Source organism: Musca vetustissima, unplaced genomic scaffold, assembly GCF_032173495.1.
Source record: "Musca vetustissima isolate MV318-11 ecotype Yass unplaced genomic scaffold, APGP_CSIRO_Mvet_v1 utg2004, whole genome shotgun sequence".
Classification (NCBI taxonomy): domain Eukaryota; kingdom Metazoa; phylum Arthropoda; class Insecta; order Diptera; family Muscidae; genus Musca; species Musca vetustissima.
Window position 1 is genome coordinate 142,954 of NW_026876008.1, and position 24,303 is coordinate 167,256.

At 35.6% G+C, this 24,303-nt stretch overlaps 1 long non-coding RNA gene across 1 annotated transcript in view; it reads left to right on the forward strand.

Annotated features, from left to right (window-relative positions):
- Positions 1-23,912, forward strand: part of LOC133338555 (uncharacterized) — an 85,294-nt gene extending 61,382 nt beyond the window's left edge. Inside the window, exon 2 of the long non-coding RNA XR_009754633.1 lies at positions 23,821-23,912. This is a non-coding gene — a long non-coding RNA (uncharacterized LOC133338555). The remainder of the gene's footprint in view (positions 1-23,820) is intronic.
- The last annotated feature ends 391 nt before the right edge of the window (positions 23,913-24,303 follow it).

A 24,303-nucleotide genomic window follows, 5' to 3' on the forward strand; every position in this document is an offset into this window, starting at 1 on the left:
CGGACGTTGACATCCGTGAATTGATACGAGATCGGAAGCAGAAGGTGAATGAGTCATTCGACACATTCTACGACTCTATAGTCGATTTGACAGATAGACTAAGCGAACCAATTTCCAACAGAACCTTAGTAGAGATATTGCGTAGGAATCTCTTACCCGAGATTCAACATGAAATCTTGAATATTGAAATCAATTCGATACAAGAGCTTCGCAATACTTGTAGAAAACGCGAGTTTTTTATGCAGGACGTTCGGCGACGGCACGGATTGTCCTATTCCAAAAATATACAATTTTCCAAACGTATAGCTGAGGTAGATGTAGTCAGTGACATTGACTCCTGCCCTACTTCCTTTGATAGGTCTGAAGAAGTTTCAGCTTTGGTTCTTATGTGTTGGAACTGTAATAAATCTGGCCATCGGTATCAAGATTGCTTGGCTGAGAGGACAGTGTTTTGTTATGGGTGTGGTGCCCCTAATACATACAAACCAAACTGTCTGAAATGCCAGCAAAAAAACTCGAAGATGGGTGCACAGATGAGTGCACCAAAGTAAATCAAAAGACTGTTACTATTTTATCTAGACCCCCGAACCAATTTAAAAATAATCATTGTGTCCAACAGGAAGATGATCCAGTACCCTATCAGCTCAAGCCATTTCATGTCCGCCTTAGAGATTACTATTTAGCAAGGGAAAGAATTTTTAATGAACCGAAGATCCCTTCCAGATCTTCTCGCCGCATGAAAAGGTTTTGGAATCGAGTGAAACTTACTACTAACAAAATAGTTTCATCCATTTTATCGTCAACTACTGATCTTAGACCATATGCGGAAGTAGTTCTTTTTGGCAAAACCCTACTTGGTCTGTTGGATACAGGTGCGTCCATCAGCTGTATTGGAGATGATGCTGCTAAGCAATATATATCCTCTGGAGCTCCCTACAAAAAATATAACTCCACTGTGCGAACAGCCGATGGGAATAAACATTTGATAGTGGGATTTGTGGATACCACTATTTCTTTTAGGGGTGTGGAAAAGCCCATAACTATGTTTATAGTTCCTAATTTGAATAGGGAACTATTTCTAGGAATTGATTTTTGGCACATTTTTAATTTACTTCCCCCCGAGCTTAGTCTAGCAAAAACATCGTTGATGCAACATTCTCTGTCTGAATTAGACATTCAGTTACCACTATCTGTGACCCAAAAACAACGTTTGGACAATACAATTTCTCTGTTTCCATCTTTTGCTGAGAAAGGTCTTGGAAGAACAAACCTTTTGTTCCATACCATAAATACTGGTAACGCAATTCCCATAAAACAAAGGCACTTTCCCGTATCTCCGGCTATAGAGAAACTCATATACGAAGAATTAGATAGAATGTTAGCCCTTGGAGTTATCGAGGAGTCTAATAGTGCATGGTCATCGCCGGTGGTACTTCACCGTAAACCAGGCAAGAACAGACTCTGTTTGGATAGTAGAAAGCTGAACGCAGTCACTATTGGCGATGCCTACCCGATGCCCCATATTGAAGGAATCCTTAGTCGACTCCCTAAAGCAGAGTTTATAACTACCCTTGACCTCAAAGACGCCTTCTGGCAAATACCCCTTGATAAGGCATCAAGAGAGAAGACAGCATTTTCCGTTCCTGGGCGTCCACTTTACCATTTTACAGTCATGCCATTTGGGCTCTGTAATGCCCCCCAAACCATGTCAAGGTTAATGGATAAAGTTATACCACCGACGCTCAGGACGGAAGTGTTTGTATACCTTGACGATCTCTTGATTATATCTGATTCCTTTGATCGCCATCTTGAGGTTCTAGGTTATGTTGCTAGGAGGATTAGAGAATCTGGATTAACTATTAATATAGGCAAAAGTCACTTCTGCGTTCCAGAGGTGAAATATTTGGGTCATGTTGTGGGAAAAGGTGTAATTAGAACAGACCCTGACAAGGTTTCGGCAATCACAGACTTTCCTGTTCCCCGTTCAGTAAAACAGGTTCAGAGATTTTTAGGAATGACTGGGTGGTACCGAAAATTTATCCAAGATTATGCGAGTATAGCCACTCCAATAACTGATTTACTCCAAGGTAAGCGTAAGTTTATCTGGACTGATGAAGCAAACCAATCATTTGAAGTTTTAAAGTCCAAACTGAGTAGTGCCCCTGTTTTACATAGCCCCGACTTTTCGCAACCGTTTTATCTACATTGCGATGCCAGTAAAACAGGAATAGGAAGCGTATTGGTCCAAAAGAATGCGGAGGGTGAAGAAGTTCCTATCGCATTTATGTCGAAGAAACTTAACAAAGCCCAACGCAACTATACAGTGACCGAACAAGAATGCTTAGCAGCAATGCTAAGCATCAAAAAGTTCAGAGCATATGTCGAGGGACAACAGTTCACTGTAATAACGGATCATGCGTCATTAAAGTGGCTGATGTCTCAGACAGATCTGAGTACCCGGCTAGCTCGTTGGGCCTTAAAACTTCAAGCTTATAAATTCGATATTCAGCACAGGCGTGGTTCTATGAACATAGTCCCAGATACCCTTTCGCGTACACACACAGAGGATATTTCATCATTCGAGGTAGAGAGCGGTGCAAATTTTGAGTCGGACTCTGGATTTTTTATAGACCTGAACTCCCCTAGTTTTCGTTCCCCTGAATACTTAGGACTACTTGAGAAGATAAAGCAAAACCTAGATAGTATGCCAGATCTCAAGATTATTGATGGGTATTTATATAGAAGAACTGAGCATGCCACCGGGGAACAATTACACGACGATCTCGCCTGGAAACTGTGGATTCCACAAGAATTAGTTCTAGATCTTCTTAAAAAGGCACATGACAACCCGACCTCTTCTCATGGTGGTATAACCAAAACACTGCATCGAATCAGAAAATATTACTTTTGGCCAAATCTAGCCAGTGATGTGAAAAAATATATTAACGACTGCGAAGTGTGCAAAAGCACTAAACACCCGAATCAGGTTCAACGTCCTCCTATGGGACAAATGACAGGAACAACACGATTTATGCAAAGGATTTACGTCGATTTTTTGGGTCCTTATCCCCGCTCACGTTCTGGGAATATTGGAATTTTTGTAGTTTTAGACCATTTTAGCAAATTTCCTTTTATTAAGCCAGTAAAAAAGTTTTCGGCGGACTTGATTATCAAATATCTTGAAAATGAGATATTCCATATGTTCGGAGTACCCGAAACTATAGTTTCGGATAACGGGTCACAATTCCGGTCTAAGGAATTTAATAATTTACTAAAGCGATACAATATACGTCATGTTTATACAGCTGTCCACTCTCCGCAGGCCAATGCCTCGGAGAGGGTAAATCGCTCCATTTTGTCAGCCATTAAGTCCTATGTTAAACCGGACCAGAAAAACTGGGACGAATTGCTTAGCTCCATTGGTTGTGCACTTCGTTCTGCTACACACACCGCCATTGGTACTTCACCATATTACATAACATTTGGCCAGAACATGATCACCAATGCCTCTACATATTTGTTGCTGAGAAAGCTTGAAATGTTGGAGGATAGGACTATAAGTTTCAGCAGGAATGATTCCATTCAGATCATGGGGGCTAAGGCTGCTGAGTGCATGAAAAAACAGTACGAACGCAATGAGAAAACTTATAACTTGCGGTCTCGAGAAGTCTCGTATTCTGTTGGGCAAGAAGTTTATCGCAGAAACTTCAAACAGAGCAACTTCGAACATGGATACAACTCCAAATTGGCTCCAACTTTCTTGAAATCTCGAGTTCGTAAAAAGATTGGCAACTCATACTATGAGCTGGAAGACTTGAAAGGTAACCTTATTGGCACTTATCACGCCAAGGATATAAGGCAGTGATGTTTTTGGTGGAATCAGCTTTGTGATTCGTTTCTCACCCCAAAGTCTGATTTTCTGGTGGGGGAATTGTAGTATGCCACTTTATTGCAGAGCTGTATGTTTCAGTTTAGGTTCTTAAAAATTGATTCAAATTAACAGTTTAACCATTAGGACCTCTGTCGGCCAAATGCATTTCTCATGATCCCGCTCATACATCATTTATTACCATTTTCCCTTGTTCATTAGTATCTTCATCAATTTTTAGGCCTGGAAGTAGCATTAGATATCACCTTAACAAAGGTTTCTTCCCAGAATATTTGTAGAAACTCGGCCATTTTGTCACCTATCACCTCAGTGTTAAGTTGAAATTTTAAGAAGTTAAGAATTTATAATAATTCTTTCGAAACATATACGATTTTAATCCACCACAAAAACCATATTGCTTTCTGATTTAATCATCAGGTGAGTTTCACTCAATTTCTCAGTGAAGTTATTCAGAAATTTATTAGTGCTCAATTTTTTAGATAAGTGCTAAATTCGGACAAAAATTCAGACCAATTGATGAAACATTAACCATCCCATCGTATTCTCTTTTTTTTACAATTATTGTAACTGGTAATATGAGCCCTTTTAGTTTCTTTATAAATCTTTAAAGTTTGCTCTTATTTAGATTGATTGTCTGATTTAAGTGAGCGCACCCTCCTTTACACAACTCCAGAGAAACATATGGAATTAGAAACATTGCTTTGCTATCAAAGCCGTACGCTCAGTTCCATCTGATTGCCTTGGTATAAAGACGTTTCAAGTGTACAAAGTGGATATAAATAATAAGTGCGAAGAAGAAATAAAAGTATTGAAACTGAGATATCGAATATTTATATTCTACATAACGACGTCATATTGCACATTAAGTACATATAGCATTCAAGATTTCCAAAGCACGGCAAATTTACCAAGGTTGAGTGCTAAGTGTTCAATAATTCCGGAAAAAGCTAAATTTTACAACCATTACTAACATAATTATTGCCTAGAAGAAGAAAGGAGTTGAAGGCGAAAATATCATCGGAAATTATATACAAAAATTGCAAAATTTTGATAAGCTTCGCCAGTGAGCCAACGAAGCAAACAGCCAACAATTAACATCATAATCATCAATCTTCATTATCATCCCATCAAACTTCATTATCATATATTACAATAATCTGGTTTGTTAAAGAATTTAAGGTACCGTTTCAGTAAGTAGTCAAATCAATACACACTTGCAGCTACAAATATATCACGAACTACGAAAGAGCACTGTTAAAATATAGCTCCTCTTCTCCATTCCACTTTGTTTCGGAATACTGTGTAGGTTGTATTGGTTCCGCTACTCACTGAACATTTAACATTACAATTTGATATTAACATAGACTACCCTGTAAATAATTAGGTCACTGTATAACAAGACATAATCATTTGTATTTCTCTGCTTGTCATCACCATCAAGAAAACTGTTAACATAAAGTGAAATTACCAGCGTTATTCATCGCAGTCAACGCATCGGAAGATCTTTCGACGGCAGCGACGAGCAGTGTTTATGTAAGTAAGTGAATATTTTTTATTCTGATCTCACATTATCTTAGTAACATTGAAGAGTTACATTGTTAGCAAGTAACAGCTGATGCTGTGTGACATGCAAAGAAATTAACATATAATATCATTAGCGCTTTTAAATACATTTGGGTTTATGCAGATACTGCATTTAATACTTTAAATACAGTGGGGTACTCTTACCTAGTACTCATATTTGAAAAGTTAGGTATTATACCACCTAAAAACCTAACATTTGAGAGCAGTACTGATTTCAACTTTCCTTCTATCTATATTCTTTCACATAAGCACGCAAATCTTATTATTTGTATTATCGTCAAATGGCACAAGTACAATTAAAGCAACGAACTCCCCCATTCCGTCGAGCAAGAAGGCCGGTGACAATGCGTGCTAAAGCTTTACTAGTGCTTGAGATCACATCTGCCTATAAATTGAGATCATCTATTAAGTGCGATAGTACAAAGTTTCGTGAAAATCTGTTCAGATTTAGATGTAGCTTCCATATATATGTTCGTCCGATATAAATTAATCTCTGGTAACTTTCCTTGAATTCGGTTCATGGTAAATTTACACCATGTAATCAATGGATGTCTGATTGAGATTAAATTTTAACCCGAGCAATATACCAAATAGCGTGTGTCAAGTTTGCTTTAAATCGATTTACGATAGGTTGCAGAATGACATGTGTAGGGATTGATGTTAGTCGGTTTAGATATAGATAAATACCCAAAATGGTGAAGGGTATCATATAGTCGGCCCAGTCCGAATTTACTGCTTTCCTTACTGTCTTTTTCAGTTTGTGAAAACATATTTACTTTGGAAAAATGTTATTTTGATTAAAAAACACCGAAGTGAATAGTGTGAATTTTAATTATAAATCGTTTGATCATCTAGAAGGCACGTTAAAAGTCGGAGACTGGGATATGGTAAATTTAGATAAAGCTTTAATTTTTATTCGCTGATCCTATTACTGCTTTTCAATGTATAGTTCTACTTTGATGGAAGATAACAAAAACATCCATCTAAGACCCTTTATGTACTGCGTTCTGTGCATTATTTTAATATAATTTTTTTCAAACCAAAAGCTTTGGGATTTTGTTCTAATAATCATAATCCCTCATCCTTCAATATATTCCTAGATCAGTGCAAAATTATTGTTGTACAGCAACTGTTTTAGCGGGGAAAGATTGCAACACTTTACGTAGAATTTTTGCATCTAATTTATATTTAACGCAACGTGTAAAGTTAATACTGGCAAATGCTCTGTTAATGTCGCTGCAATTATATGGACTTGGAGTGTATTCGGGATCCATTGATTTGCATGTTAATAAGCTAAAGCGAATTATTAATACCATAACACGCTTTATTAAAAATCTACGTAGTGACAATCACGTGTCGGAATATGTTACTCGCTTTCTTGGATGTTCTTTTGAAAAATTTATTCAGTATATATATTACCGTGGACACTTAAGGATGTTATTTTCTTTCACACACTCCTCCAGAAAAATCAATATTTTGATACCTCGAATTTGGAATATTTGCGCGATGTTGGATTTTTCTCATAGCAATAATGCTATACGTTTAAAAATTCTAAGTCAGTTACACATTTCATAGTAAAAATTACCATATTATGGATTTAATTTTTTGGCCTTTGGAAGGGGCAGCGAAGTGCCACGTAAATAATTCGTATAGTATATGAATAATGTTCAGAAAACATTGCCAATGTCGGAATTTTTTGGATTTTATGAATGCAATCCATAAAACTTTAAATACTCTCTTGTCAGACAGAGAGAGATAGAGAGAGAGAAAGGAATGAGAAAAAGGAGAGAGAAGATTGGAAAAATAACTTTGGAGTGAGTGCGTTTTGAGGTGGCGGTTTCAGTAACTCATTGTCGTTTTAAATTTCTCTATTTTAATGTTATTTTTCTTCTCCTTCTTCGTTATTTGGTCATGAACATATTTTGCGTGATTAGAACAACCACATACAATATAAATCATTCGGATGGGCTTGCTGTTCGTATCAACAATTGTTTTATGTATTGTATTTAGCGTTTATATTTTTTGTTCTTTAAACAAATTTAGTTTTGGAACAGGAAATTTTTAATTCTTCAAATGTAAATTCCATTCTGCAGAATGAATTCATTGCTTTTTTCATTTTAAAATTTAGTTTAAATGCAGTTTCGAAGATTCGAGAAATTCGAAGTATATTTGGACATTTGCTCATTCTTTGGAAAATCTAAAAAGGTATGCTACTTCATATAGAATATTTCGAGAAGCAAACAAATTCTTTGAAACGACTACATGCATATTGTGAAACACGATGGGTTGAGCTGCATGATTGCGTACAAATATTTAAAGGATCTATAGAAGATATATTAAAATCGTCGGAAGAAATACTAGAAAATGGTAAAATATAATTTTGATTTATTTCTAATAAGTAGAAGATTCATTGCCAAGTCAAATATTGTGATTTCGAACTCTGAGTATTTTTATAGAACTAAATTATTTATCCGATGTTTGGACGAACTAATTGTAAATATGGCAAAGAGATTTCTGGTAAATGAAAAAAAGGTATTGAAACATTATCGAGTATTATAAAATTTTAATGTAAAGATTTTAAAGAAATTATACAATTTTATGAAAAATATCTGAAAGTGGATCTGTCGATCACTATGTGGAAAGCGAAAGATCCCCGATGCGATTGCAGTATTAGATGGAAATTTGTTTCGAAATATAAATATATGGGTACAAACCTCTATAACGGTAACCACAGCATCAGCTGAAAGAAGTTTTTCTCTCCCACGTCGAGGACAATTATCTTTTTTTCTGGAAAATTAAAAAATAGTTAAAACATTATCGAAAATTGTAACATTTTAATGTACAGATTTTAAAGAAACTATACAATTCTATGAAAAATATCTGAAAGTGGATCTGTGGATCACTATGTGGAAAGCGAAAGATCCCCGGCCATCTAATCCACTTGATGCGATTGCAGTATTTGATGGAAATCCGTTCAGAAAAGGTGTCAGGCTTTTTACACAAATTTTCCAACCGAATTATCTGCTATTTATATTTAGAGTTCTACTTGGCTAACAAGTTTCCAAAATTTAGTCCGGTCGTACTTAACGGCCATTTAACTCATTATATGTTTTTATATGTAAATCTACATTTACCTTTTATACACTTACTAATTAATTTTTTTATTAATTTTTTTCTCATCAATTTTCATTTTAAAAATCTAATCATATAATTAAACAAATCTAAAAATAGAAGACTTGATTTTAAATAAATATTATTAAGAGTACTGAAGTTATATTTTTGTGTCGTTAATAAATTTAGAATATTGTCTTTGGTTTTAATACATTTTCACGATTAGTAATACCTTTCCATATATTTTCTAATAAACATATACCAATTTTGCATGCGTACAAATGATATATATTAAAATAAAACATTATTTTTTAAACTTAATCCTGTAAACATATTTATTTGAGGAATAAGAAATTTTACTTTTTTCATTTTGCACCATCGGAATCCTATATGCCAAAATACAGCCAGGTTGATGATATATATGCCAAAATACAGCCAGTTGATGAAATGCGTTTAAAAAATTAATAATAGACCGAGACATTTATATGGGAGTATTAATATTAAAACATTGATAATAATGTGCTATACCCTTATATGGGGGCTTCCTAGAAAGTGGTCCTATGTGTTCCATTTTCAATACCAAACATCCTGGGAGAAGTAGAAATGTATGTGCTAGTATGTGACTGGTACACTACCATTTTATGAAGGCTATCGTATAAATTAGATTGATATCCATAATTATATCCTTCACCACACTGTGGTACAGGGTACTATGGCTTTGTGCATATGTTTGTAACCGGCAAAAGGAATCGAGATAGGCACATGGTCCCTTTTAAGAATATGCATAGAATCACATTCTGAGTCAATTTATGCATGTCCGTTTGTCCGACCGTCTGTTGGTGTTAAATTGTAAACAAAGTACAGTTCGCATTTATAAACCGATTTGGATGAAATTTGGTACAGACCATTTGTTTTGGCCAAGGATTTAGATATAGCTCCCATATATATTTTCGTCCGATTTTATGTAAATGGTGCACAAAAGTCCCTATATATCTATAATTTGAACGAAATTTGGCACAGTGTACTGAATTAAGTCTAGAATCATGTGTGCCATGTTTCATGCAAATCGGTCCAGATTTAAATATAGCTCCCATATATATTTTCGTCCGATTTTATGTAAATGGTGCACCAAAGTCACTATATATCTTTCGATGTGCACGAAATTTGGCGCAGCGTACTTACTTAAGTCTAAAATGATGTGGGCTAAGCTTCGTGAAAATCAGTCCAGAGTTAGATATAGCTCCCATATATATTTTCGTCCAATTTAATAGAAATGGTGCACTAAAGTCCCTATATATTTTTGATTAGCTCGATTTGCTGAATTAAGTCTAGAATGATGTAAGAATGACATGTAAGCTTCATGAAAATCGGCCCAGATTTAGATATAACTCTCATACATATTTTGTCCGTGAAAATCGCTTCATATTTAGATATAGCTCCCATATATATTTTCCTCTGATTTTATGTAAATTGTACACTAAAGACCTAAAGTTTGTACGATTGACACACAATTTTGTATAATGTACTGAAGTTAATATAAATTAATCTCTGGCAAGTTTCGTTGAAATTTAGATATAGCTCTCATCACTCTAAACTTACCGAATGAAATGCAATTTAGCATATGTTCCAGAAAGGCGTAAATATCACATATTCAAGATCGTTCAATTTCATGTCAATGTTCTTTCGAAAAGTCAGATTCTAGTAGCAGACATATGTAGAATATACCCAAAGTGGTGAAGGGTATTATATAGTCGATCCAGTCCAACTTTACTACTTTGCCTAACTGATTTTTGATAGAGATATTTGGGAACTCATAGTACAAAATTATAGTCAATTCGGTTAAAACATGGGGAGTACCTTTATGTTGGGTCTATACCAAAACGATATATACCATTTTCGTGATGATTGCGTGATCTATCGTGATTTCAATATACAGGCATCAATTGAAATATAACTTAAATATGTGGTCTCCGGTGAATATTTCAATGACACAATTAATATGCAATGCAGCATATGGTGGAGGGTAGAATAAGAATCTTGGGAGCCGCTGTTGTTGTGCAGCTAGGCCAGGCCAGTCCGACTTTCGTCCTTTAAAATCGTGCGACCTACACTTTCAGTAGCACTGCAACTAAAACGTTTACTACATATCATCAATATATAATCGGTATATGTATAAGGTAGATGTAGAACTGGCATTTCCAGGATTTAAAAACTCTTTGTGCCGCTCTTATATCACCAACCTCACACCAATGTTATGTGGGCATACAAAACGTGATACAAAAAACAGATTTGTTCATTATTTCTCAAACAGCCATTTCCGGGACTAAATTATCTACTCAACTTTATCCTTCCACCCATGCCCCCTAATAGCGAAACAATATAAAACAAATTCCCATGAATAGGCATTTATTTAAAATCGTATGGCTTTGGTCAACCAACAATTTAAGTTTCTTACTCCTGCCTATATATTTTTTGTGTGTCCTATCTTCATGTGAAATATTTTCATTTGTTCGACCATGGAAGTTTTCCTTTATTGTTTGTATTTTTATTTAATGCTCCAACGAGAAGTTTATTTAACTTTTCCCATCCTTATCGTCTTCCATTTTCATGGGCGAGCAAGTGGTGCAGAGATTTTTCGTTCGTTTGTTCGTTTTTTTTTTGTATTTTCGAAAAATACACACAGACACAGAAATCTTGCCCTTTGGACAATTTTATTTACATCGGTGAATTTTCCCAGGACATGTGGGAAGTTTTCATGGCTGGCTTATACTTCTTCCATTATTTTGTTTTGTTGTTTTATTCTGTGTCTCTCTTTGGCAATTTATAAAAATGCAATTTAATTTTTCTTTTATTGGTTGAGCTTCTTCTTGAAATGAAAGGACGGCACACAGGCATATGTCAAATACCAGGAAATAGGGCCATTGATGTCTGGATATTATGTAATTTAAATGTCAATATTTTGTGAATATGACATGTCACGACATACACACATGACCGGAATGCAAACTGCAGTACATTTCATACTAATGTTGATGGTATTCTTGGAAAGGTACAGGACATGCGTTGGAAGTTTGTAAAATACTTCGATAGGCAATTCAAAATCGATTGGGACCTTTTACTGAGGACTATGTTATTGCAGTTGGAATGTTATTGCAAGGTGGAAAGAATCTCATGTTCTGAAAAAAGTAATGTTCTAAATTACCGACACTCAGGTTTGAAACCTGGGCTATGAACTTATACATCCTGAAAATAAGACGGGACCTTTGTATAGGGGAGAATACAAAATATAACATTTCAACACATTACAGATATTTTCAGGCTTGTGACAGAACGTTTGTTTTAGCCGCATCGGTCTTGTGCGCAGCTCATCTAATTTGAAATACCATGTTCCGAGAAGTTGTCTTCCTCCTGATCTTTCCATCAAATTCGTGGCCATCAGTTGGCTCGCTTTTATATGCCTTTTCTACTGACATGCCTCGGTCCGTTCTCACAACATGACCTAGCCATCCATCCATCTTCATCTCTACAGGAGGATGTACCTGCAACAAAGCCTTCGGTTTGGTGTTTTACTCATTGATAAAATTTCGTTCTGAATCGTGTATTTCTTCACATCACGTTTTTTGTTCTTTCTTCTTTCTGTTGAAAATACGTTTCGCCTATCTCCTTTGTCCCGTCTATCACAACATGATCAATTTGAGTTCTCGTTGTTTGATCGGGAGAAAGACCGTTGACCTTGTGTATGTCGAGATGATTGAATCTGGTGCTGCTAATTACCATGTGTTTTCTAGCGCGAAGTCAATCAACCTCATGCCATTGTCGGATGTTTCTTCATGGAGGCTACATTTTTCAACAGTGGGGTCAAATAAATATTCTTCCTTCCGATTTTTTTCTTTAAAAAAATGTTCTAGCAGAATTAATAATGTCAGGCGCTCGCAAAATATGTCTTTGGTCTGTTCATCTTTGCCTTCCGTGGGAGCATGGGCGCATTATTTGCGCTGATGTGGAAGAACTTCGTTTTTATACGTATTATAGCAAGATAAGTCTGGGCTTTGCAATTTTAAAGCCAATCAGAGCTTGGTATCTAATCCCCTACATCACCTCATATTTTAAATGCACAATAAAATAAGAAATATATAAAAATATTGCCCTGCCGAGTTTAATGTTGTTTTTATATGTTTCTTTTGGAATTGAGGGCTGAACAAAAATGCAAGTGATGTTGTAATTATGTGATCACCACGGTATATATCATTTGAAAGCTAAACCTAAACGAACTGCGAATACACATACAAATTCCTGTGTAGTTGCTTTTTATATCAAAGCGGAAGTTATAATACATTTTGTATTACGTCCTTTCTAATGTTATGAATTTAGCCTTTCCTTATACTTTTAGGTTTGCGTATTTTTTGTGCGTTTGCCTTTTATGAGATTTAGGCACATACAGAATCCCGTAATGGACAGAGTATTTGTAATCAACAGATTAAAAACCAGTGAGCGGAGCAGTATAGTCGGACGGGGCCGACCATACGATACCCTACACAACTACCACGGAAATCTAACTTTCTGCGGATTTTTATTCCGAATATGGGAAATATTTCGTAATAGTTGCACAATCTTGCCCGATTAAAGGTCAAAAGCACCTCTTCCTTACACTGACATATTTTCCGGATATTCCCAATATTCAGTACAGCCCTTCTAAACACTTGTCCAGATTCCATTCACTGTGGGTTCTGTTGTGACGTTCGGCATGTGTTCTATAGATCGATTCGAAAAAAACACAAAAAATAAGTTTTCGGTCCACTCCATCCCAATATTATTATCAGATCATCACCGAAAATTATAGGCGTTGTCCTTGACCATACCTGGATTCTCATGGAAAATTTTAAAGCGATCAGCGCCATATTTCAGCCCTCTAGTGTGGTGATGGGTTACTAAAAAATATATAAATACGTAAGCACCTGTTCATATTTAAGTGTAACTCCCACATACGAGTACATACGACAATATAATTGGTATTAATTTAAAGGTCAACCACTCCTCTTGGATATAATATAAACTTTTCGGGTCCAGGTCCCTCAGGGGTAAATATATACGCTGTAGAATACAAATTTTGTCATTTTTCACACAAAAGTCAGGGTCCATTTGACCCGCTAAATATTGACCGATCTTTATCAAAACATGCATGCTTATTCTCTGGCCCGATCCCCTTCTCCATGCAAAAATTCGCGGTGTTTGGGCCATAATTGCGGCCTCTGGAGCGACCATAAAAACCGATAAAAATAAAGTTTTTGGTCCATTTCATCCCCTAAATATTAACCGATCTTTCCCAAAAACAATAGGGGTCTTCATTGGCCAGAACCCATCCTACATGCAAAATTTCATGAAGATTGGTCCATAACTGTGGCCTGTATCGTGTTTACAAATTATAATGAACAGACGGACGGACGGACACACATGTCTAGATCGACTCATCTAGTCGAGATATGACGATCGGTATACTTAAAGGTGGGTCTAGGACCAATATTTCGCGGCGTTACAAACTTTTGGGGCTGCACAAAGCTATAATACCCTGACAACATAGTTGTGTAGGGTATAAACAGCACATAAGTATCGAATAAACATGTTCCAAGAATTAGAACGAAGTTCTTATTCAAAGAGTGTTTCTTTTGTAATAGCAACATCCACTGACCGCCATCGTATTGATAGGCTATATATATATATAAATTGTTTGAAGTGGACGAGTTTTTTAGCTTTTCTCACAATTTTGATTGACGTCATAATGTCAAAGTTAAATTTTTACCATACCAAATATAGATTATGTCTATAATTTTTTTTTTTTTTTGAAACTCCGTTCAATATATAATACGAAGTTCTCAGAAATATGAAAGAATTGAAAATAATACGAAATGAAGATTTTATAAAAGGAGATTAGGCCATACGTTATTAGATAGTCTAGGCATAGCTGTAAAATTGGGACATAATCATAATTAGAAAAACTTCGATTTAATGGTAATCATAGGGTGTGGCGAAAAAATTTAACTACAACCTAAAAAATAAACAAGTGAAAAAGACCACCATAGGTACATTGCCACCTACTTGACATTAAAAATCAAACCCACGTGGCAAAAAACTCCGATGTAATCGGAACTGGGTAATCAAAACGAATGTAAACAATGTTTTCCACTGATATCATACACTCTACCGGAGGGCATAAATTGACAAATTTCCTAAAATTTACACCATATTGGATTGACATTTATTAAAAATGACGCTTCTCACCCAACACGAAGCTGTACTATACTGTTGGGTCGCGGTGTTATAATTTAGTGTATGTCACTATGTACATTAAATATAAGTTTCAGGAACTAACAATGGGGATTTTTTTCTCAATAATCCAAATAGGGACTGATATTAAATTAATCGAAAGTGGTGGATCAAACATAAGAAAAAAACCAGTGAGCGGAGCAGTATAGTCGGACGGGGCCGACCATGCGATACCCTACACAACTACAACGAACTCTAACTTTCTGAGGATGTTTATTCCGAGTCTGAGTAATATTTCGTGATATTTGCCCCCTCTTGTCCGATTAGAGGTTAACAACACCTCTTCCATACTTTTTTCGAATATTCAGTACAGTCCTTCTAATTACTTGTCCAAATTACCTTCTCGGTGGGTTGTGTTGTGATTTTCGGATTATACTCTACTCGAAAACACACAAAAAATTATGTTTTCGGTCCATTTCATCCCAAAATTTTAATCTGATCATCACCGAAAATTGTAGGCGTTGTTCTTGACCATAACTGGAACTTCATAAAAAATTTCAAAGCCATCAGCGCGATATTTCTCCCTCTAATGTGGTAATGGGTTACTAAATAATATCTGAATACGTAAGCACCTGTAAATATTTGACTGTAACTCCCACATCTGAGTAGATACATCACTATATTTGGTATCAATTTAAAGGCCAACCACTCCTCTTGGATATGCTATCAACTCCTTTGGTCTACATCCTCCAGGAGTAAATATATATGCCATAGAATACAAATTTTGTCATTTTTCACACAAAAGTCAGGGTCCATTTGACCCGCTAAATATTGACCGATCTTTATCAAAACATGCATGCTTATTCTATGGCCCGATCCCCTTCTCCATGCTAAAATTCGCGGTGTTTGGGCCATAATTGCGGCCTCTGGAGCGTCCTGAAAAACCGACAAAAATTTAGTATTTGGTCCATTTCATCCCCTAAATATTAACCGATCTTTTCCAAAAACAATAGGGGTCTTCATTGGCCAGAACCCATCCTACATGCAAAATTTCGTGAAGATTGGTCCATAACTGTGGCCTGTATCGTGTTTACAAATTATAATGGACAGACGGACGGACGGACGGACACACATGTCTAGATCGACTCAGCTAGTCGAGATATGACGATCGGTATACTTAAAGGTTTAGGACAAATAATACAAACATTTGGGGCTGCACAAAGCTATAATACCCTGACAACATAGTTGTGTAGGGTATAATTAAATATTTTATTTTCTAGCAGTATTAACATGAAAACACACTTAAAATCGTTGTGTTATGTATTAAGGGCTTAAAAATATGACTCACCTTATATAAATTTGAAATACCGACGATTTTGTTAAAAAGCGTAATAAAAATTCCCAAAACACAGAATAACAGAGTTTATAGGCCTACCAACGCATAAGTCAATTTTGATAAAATTTTGGTAAGAAAATTTCACTCTTAATGACAATTAAAACCAGTGAGCGGAGCAGTATAGTCAGACGGAGCCCTACACAACTTCCACGAAAATAAAATTTTCTGTGGTTCTATATTCTGAGCTTGGGCAATACTTCACGATATTTGTAGCTATTGACTGACTGGAGGTCAACAAATACTACTAATATTCAGTGCAACCCTTCTAATTACTTGTGCACATTCCCTTCACCCTGGATTGTGTTGTGATGTTCGGTATTCAATTGTGGCCAATAGATCTACTCGAAAAAACACAAAAAATAAGTTTTCGGCCCACTTCACCCCAAAATTATTACCTGATCATCACCGAAATTATAGGCGTTGTCCTTGACCACAATTGGAATCTCATGGAAAATTTCAAAGCGATCAGCGCTATATTTCCGCACTTTAGTGTGGTAATGGTTTGCTAAATCATATCTGAGTACGTAAGCACCTGTAAATATTTAAGTGTAACTCTCACATCCGAATATATACGACAATATAATTGGTATCAATTTAATGGTCAACCACTCCTCTTGGATACAAATACAAATTTTGTAATTTTTCACACAAAAGTCAGGGTTCATTTGACCCGCTAAATATTGGCCGATCTTTATCAAACAGGCATGCTTATACTTTGACCCGATCCCCTTCTCCATGTAAAATTTTACGATGTTCGGACAATAATTGCGGCCTCTGGAGCGACCAGAAAAGCCGACAAAAATTTAGTATTTGGTCCATTTCATCCCCTAAATATTAACCCAAAAACAATAGGGGTCTTCAGTAGCCAGAATCCATGCTACATGAAACATTTCGTGAAGATTGGTCCATAACTGTGGCCTGTATCGTGTTTACAAATTATAATGGACAGACGGACGGACGGACACACATGTCTAGATCGACTCAGCTAGTCGAGATATGACGATCGGTATACTTATACTCTTGGAGCTGCACAAAGCTATAATACCCTGACAACATAGTTGTGTAGGGTATAAATACTAAAATAGTTTACCAAAATTTATCATATTTGGTAAGAATATGTGCAGCTAAATGCGAGCCTAAAATACCAAATTACAATCAATTTGGAAGAAACATATTTACGAATTTTTCTAGCGGGCCCGGCAAACGTTGCCTTGTCTAGCACTATTGTTTATGTCTAATCTTCGGAATTTTATTTTTGTTTTTATACCCTCCAACATAAGGTAAATTGTACAGATTCTTGTAATACCTTCGTATTTATCATATCACACTTGAAGTAACATTACAGTACTGAATTTTGACCCAAGTATTCGGATAACTCCCATATAAGTATATCCCTTAATATACGGTATTTGGGTGTAATTTTATATTCGCCCAAGCTTCCAAGTATCCCCCATCCACTAATAGTACCCCACATTTTTTGATGCTGTGGGGGATTTAGTATAATGAATCGCACTAAACTCATCTATATTGGTCCACTCTTTGAGGTAGCGGCATTTCTCATGTGGTGTCAAATCTTCCTTCAAAAAATGAATATATATCCATTCCCATTGTAGTAGCTGTAATATAAATGTCCCGACAGATTTTAGGAATATACATATGAGAAGATATGACAAGTTCGATATTAACAACATTTTTACATGTTATTGGATCTCCTGACATGTTGAAATATTTGTAATTTTACAGTCACAGGTTCATTACAAAAAGGTACCATCACTTTTTTATATGAACTTAATGATATAATTTTGCACAGAAAATATGATCGTAAACATCGCTAATTTGCTGCAAGACAGGCATAACTCAAAAAAGCAATTTTGCAGAGAATGCGTTTTAAGTTTTCAATTTACTCACACTTTATATGGGACAGAGGAACTTCTACAGCTTCCCAATTAGAGTGTGTAAGAGATATTCAAATGATTTTTTACACAACATTAATTCGAAAATCACGTTTTTTGAGTTATGCCTGTCTTGCAGCAAATGAACGGTATATTAGTTTTCTCTGTGATACATATTATTACTATCGGATATATGCGGTATTGAGTTTATAAGTTCAAAGATACTAACCAACGATTAGGCAATGATGGTTCCACCTGATATCAACATTTTAGGTACCTTATGAAATAAAATGTCCCTATGGAACTATTATTATTATTTTAAGAAAATACTCTTGGGAATAGATCTTAGAATCAGAACTCTATTCCGCATGTCTTCTGACTTTCATCCTTGCATTTGTCCCAAATGTACGGGCATTCTATGGAAAACGTGTACATTCAATGGTATTTCTGACTTATTTTTAAAATTCTTACAAAAAAATTTAATACAATATCAATCCAATTGAAAAAAAAAAATATTTTCAAAATTTCCAATAATTGACAAATGAAAGCTTAATACGCTACCAATTTTCGCCCAAAATATCTGAAAATAACAACTACGACGTGGTGCAATAAAAATAGCTCGATAATAAATTCGTGGAAATGCAAATATGCTTCAAAATATTTTTTTTGCAAATTTTTCGCGATTTTCAAATTTTTCTCACCTTTTAAACCTTCCCTGAAGCTCTACGAATATTTTAAGACTAAGATAAGAAAAATCCGTTCAGCCGTTCTCGAGTTTTAGCGAGACTAACGAACAGCAATTCATTTTTATATATATAGATAGACTAGCGGGCCCGGCAAACGTTGTCTTGCCTAACAATATTTTTGATGTATAATTTTCGGCATTTTAGGTTGTTTTTATACCCACCATCATAAGGTGATTTGAATATATTTTTGTAACATCTTGGTATTTATCAGAGCACACATAGGGTAACATTACAAAACTGAATTTGATGTTTATGAGTGAGTTTTGTTGCTCCCTCAACGATTTAAGATATAAATTTTATATTTGCACATACATTTGTACTACTCATAAGATGGCCTAGCGTTGTCCTGTCCCTGTATTCTGTAACTTTTGAACAACATTCGATATTGTCTATTTTACAACAATTTCATTTGTAAGTTTTATTGTTTTTACAATAACAAAAGAAATTTAAACAATATCGAATGTTGTTAAAAGTTACAGAATAGGCCTACTGGTGAAACACGACACCTCCCCTGTTGGCCAATTGCTATCTTCAAACGGTACAGTTGTTGGCAGTAGAGATCAGAATTTAGCGTTTGGCCATATGAAAGCAACCAGCAACGTACACAGAATTTCATTTCGGGGGGGGCCCGGTAGTACAAAATGAAAAAATTCGCTGTTGCAAACATAAATTTACTCTGAAAAAAAATCATTTCGGGGGGGGCCCGGGCCCCCAGGGCCGCCCCCCTGCGTACGTCCCTGAAAGCAACTCATAATAAATAATCCCATTCCAGTCCCACCAAATGCATAGCAGAACCTTCCTGGTCGTTAGTCCTGGTTTGGTCACCGTTTGAGGTGTTTCACCGCTCTTTGACCACGATCGTTTTTGCATAGGGTTATCGTATGTGATCCATTTCTCATTTGCAGTCACCATCCGTTTATATAAATAAGAGTATCTCATTCCGTTTGGTCAAGGCTTCGCAGATGGAAATTCGATCCATTCCATTTTTTCTGTTAATTGGTGAGGCACCCAACCATTGAGCTTCTTTTTGAATCCAGGTTTAATTTTTAGCTCCTGGACGATGTAACGACATGCCTGTAAAATTCGATCGTTCCACCGGTCTAATGGATTTCTTTTCCCAAACCTAATATTAGGGATACTTATTGGGCAGAAATTCTCCCTAATTAGAATTTTCCATATTGACTCAAGTATTCGGATATCCCCATCTAACGGCATCCCTTAATATTCGGTATTTGGCTGCAATGTTATGTTCGCCCAAGCTTTCAAATATCCCCCATGTAATAGTAATCAACCTATTTCGATACTGTGGGGGGTTTGGGCACGTTTGGTTGTATATTTGGTAGAATGAATCGTACTGAAATTGTCAATATTGGTTAAATCTTTGAGGTACCCACAATATTCGGTACTTTGAGGAGTTCGGTATTTTAGGGAGTGTTTCAGTCGAAGTGCTGTAATGTTTTATTTTGGATGAAGAAAACCTGTTTACAAAAAATTATCAATGTTGGTGCAAATTGGTCCGGGTAGCCCCATATATTGATATACATATAATGATATACTCTTATTGTTCGGTATTTTCTCATGTGGTATTAGTATATATCCATACCCATTGTAGTATCGTATGTCATTCATATCATATATCATTCCGTGATATTGAAAGGGTAAAACACATTTGCGGAAACATTTCTATTCAGGACCAAATTTTGTATAGCTCCTACATAGGGGCCCGCGCCATTTTCGGTTTTGTAAAGAATTTGACGGAATGGATGGATCATGGATTTGGCTTAATGTAATAGAAAGGCGCCATACATATTTCCCGTTTAATTTTCAGTATGTTGAAGTTCTTACCCCCCGTTTTCCAATCTACTACACGTACTGTGTAACATAGTCCCCATATAAATGTCCCGGCCGATTTAAAGAATCTACATATTAGAAAGTACAAAAGTTCGATCTTAACAACGATTTTTCATGGTATTAAATATATCGGTAGTTGATATATTGATGTAACATCATGAGACTCTTTGTTATAACAAATGCTTTTTATAGTTGTTCTCTTTCAATATGAACTTAATTTTCTCTGTGATACACATATGCGATTAAAGACATTGACCAACGATTAGGCATATAACCACCATATAATGGTACATTTTAGGTACTTCAATAACAACATGTTCCTATGTTCCTATTATTATTATTATTTTCAAGAAGAATAATCTAGGGCATGTGTCTTAGAATCAGAACTCTTTTCTGAATCTTCAGATTTTCATCCTTGCATTTGTCCCAAAATGTACGTGAATTTCATGGAAGACGTGTACATACAATGATCGCGTATACTTCTCAATTATTGTTTTGCATTCTCAGAAAAAAAGTTTCATTACAATGTCAATTGAATAAAATAAAATATTTTGAAAATTTTCAATATTTGACAAATGAATATTTGTTTTCAAAATATTTTTTTTTTTTCATAATATTTTTTCTTTTTTGCAAATTTTTCGCGGTTTGTCGAATTTTTCTCACCTTTTAAACCTTCCCTGAAGCTCCACGAACATTTCAAGACTAAGATCAGAAAAATCCGTTCAGCCGTTCTCGAGTTTTAGCGAGACTAACGAACAGCAATTCATTTTTATATATATAGATATAGATAGATAGATAGATTTACAACATTTTTGATGATTATCTTCTAATTACTAACAATTTTCACTTTCGTTATAATTACCAGTTCCATCTCTTTAATGGGTCGTCATTTCATGACACATGTCAATGTTATATAACATTTTTCAAATATAAATTTTATTCAGAACAATATGAAATTTCGACGTTGACCTCATGTCATTTGTAAAAAGCTACCCACAATGAATATTACTGGTGTAAAGCTCGAAGTTCCCAGATTTTAAATATACAGTATTTTTCGGTTAATTGACCCTACGGTTAATTGGTTTCCACGCTTAATTGAACCACATGATGGGTCAAAAATATTTCATGTCATAGTTTTATAATATAATTGAACAAAAATTTGTGCAAATTTTGATGTGCAATTAACCGAAAAATACTGTATAACGCTTTTTCCTCTCTACCTGAAATTGACTTTTTGCCAAAAAATTGGAATCCTGGCCCATAGTGCTCTGGTAGGAATTACCGAAAGTCGTGAGGTATCATTATATGGGGCTATGCCTAAGTGTGAACCGATATAACTCATTTTCGAAAGTAACCTTTCAGTTTTGTATACTGATACACTTCGGAGGTATTATGATATCATATGTTCAGAATATCCCCCATACTATGAATAAACGCGCTTATCCTTAACATGCGAATAAATAAGTTAACTATTTTAATATAACCACTTGGGGTATACCCTACATATGAATCCCAACTGACGTCGCCATTACGCTATGCCAAATTTCGTGCAAATCGAAAGTTATATAGGGACTTTGGTGGACCATTTATATTAAATCGGACGAAAATATATATGAGAGCTATATCTAAATTTGAACCGATTTTCACGGAACTTAAGACACGCCACTCTAGACTTAACTGAGTATGCTATCCCAAACTTCGTGTAAATCGAAAGATATATACGTGCACAATTTAGATTAAATCGAACGAAAATATGTATGGGAGCTATATCTAAATCTGAACCGATTTTCACGAAACTTAGCACACATCTTTCTAGACTCAATTCAGTACGCTATGCCAAATTTCGTGCAAATCAAAAGTTATACAGGGACTTTGGTACACCATATACATTAAATCAGACGAAAATACACATTGGAGCTATATCTAAATCTGAACTGATTTTCACGAAACTTAACCACATCACTCTAGACTTAACTGAAGTATGCTATGTCAAACTTCGTGCAAATCGAAAGTTATACAGGGACTTTGGTACACCATTTACATTAAATCAGACGAAAATATATGCGGGAGCTTAGATATATCTGAACCGATTTCTTCAATTTCAAATAAATGAGCTGTTCCAGATTTCATCTAATTCGGATCATAAATGCGAGCTGTACTTTGTTTACAATTTAACGTGGACAAAAATATCTGTTCTGTATATCTGCAGAGTATAATTATGGTAAATAATGTTTCCCAAAAAGTAAAATAATATTTACGAATCATCACCATTTGAAATCTTTATGGTAAACAGAAATACTGCTATAACGTGAGTACTTTTTGTATTCGCAGCTATGCCATTAATGCTGCTTTTCTGTCAGTACATTAGCCAACAGATAACAATGAAATTACGAATGGAGAACAGAACATTTCAACATAAGAACAGAAGAGAATTGAAGTTGTTTTCGTTTTATTCAAAAGCGATGTTCTGCATACCGTCAAAACAAATAAAGAATAAAAAACAAAGGCACAACAGAACAGAAAAGAAATGCCGAAACTCAACACCTGTCAAGTGTGTTAATTTTTCAAATTACCTGAGATGCTATTAAAGCCATATGGCATGCTGGCAGTGTGCCTTAATTGGCAAATGTAATACGATTCGGGTATTTAATGCTGTAGGCGAGACAGCAGATATGACATGAGCTGACAGTATTACAATAAAATTTGTTTTCCAAAAATAAAAATTAAAATTCGATACAGCAGAAATGTTCACAATAATTTCAACGCAAGTTTCGCAGACTTTACAATTTTGAATGTAGAATTTTGATATTTTTTAAAAATACTACTGAAACTATTTGACATTGAAGAGGGACTAAAGTTGACACTTTGTGTGTAAGAAAGAGATGCTACTATAGCCAATAAATGTGGACCGATATTTATATATATATGAATATTTCGATGAGTTACAAACGGAATGCCAAAATTAATATACCCTCTATACAATGGCGGAGGGTATAAAAATAGGCATCATGCCTTCCCGATTGGCACGAAATTTCGCAAAATGTACTAAAATAACGTGTGTCAAGTTTTCTTCTAAAGAGAGCTAAAGAGTTGCTTCGCTTGGCCAAAAGTGGTGAACTGCCGAATTTGGTTTTCTCCGATGAGAAAACATTCGTTCTCAAGCAGTTTGTAAACAAACAAAACGATCGTGTTTACTTGCCAAAGAGGTCAGCTGAAAATGTGCATCTTAGGTTGGCCACCAGAACTCAAGCGCCGGTCATGATGATGGTGTGGGCCGCCATAACAGCCGATGGTCGCTCTCCGCTCGACATCAGAATAAATGCCGAATATTATCACGAAAATGTTCTGGAGGGTTTATTAAAGCCTTGGGCACGTAAACATTTTGGCCGCAGACCTTGGACATTCCAACAGCACCATCGCACTTAGCACGCGCCGCCCAAGAATAGTTATAAAATGAGGTTCCTCTCTTCTTTTCCAGCGCACAATGGTCACCAAAATTTCCTATACTAAACCGTTTGACTATTGTGTCTGGAGTATTTTGGAAGGCAAGGTTGGCACTAAAAATACCATAGT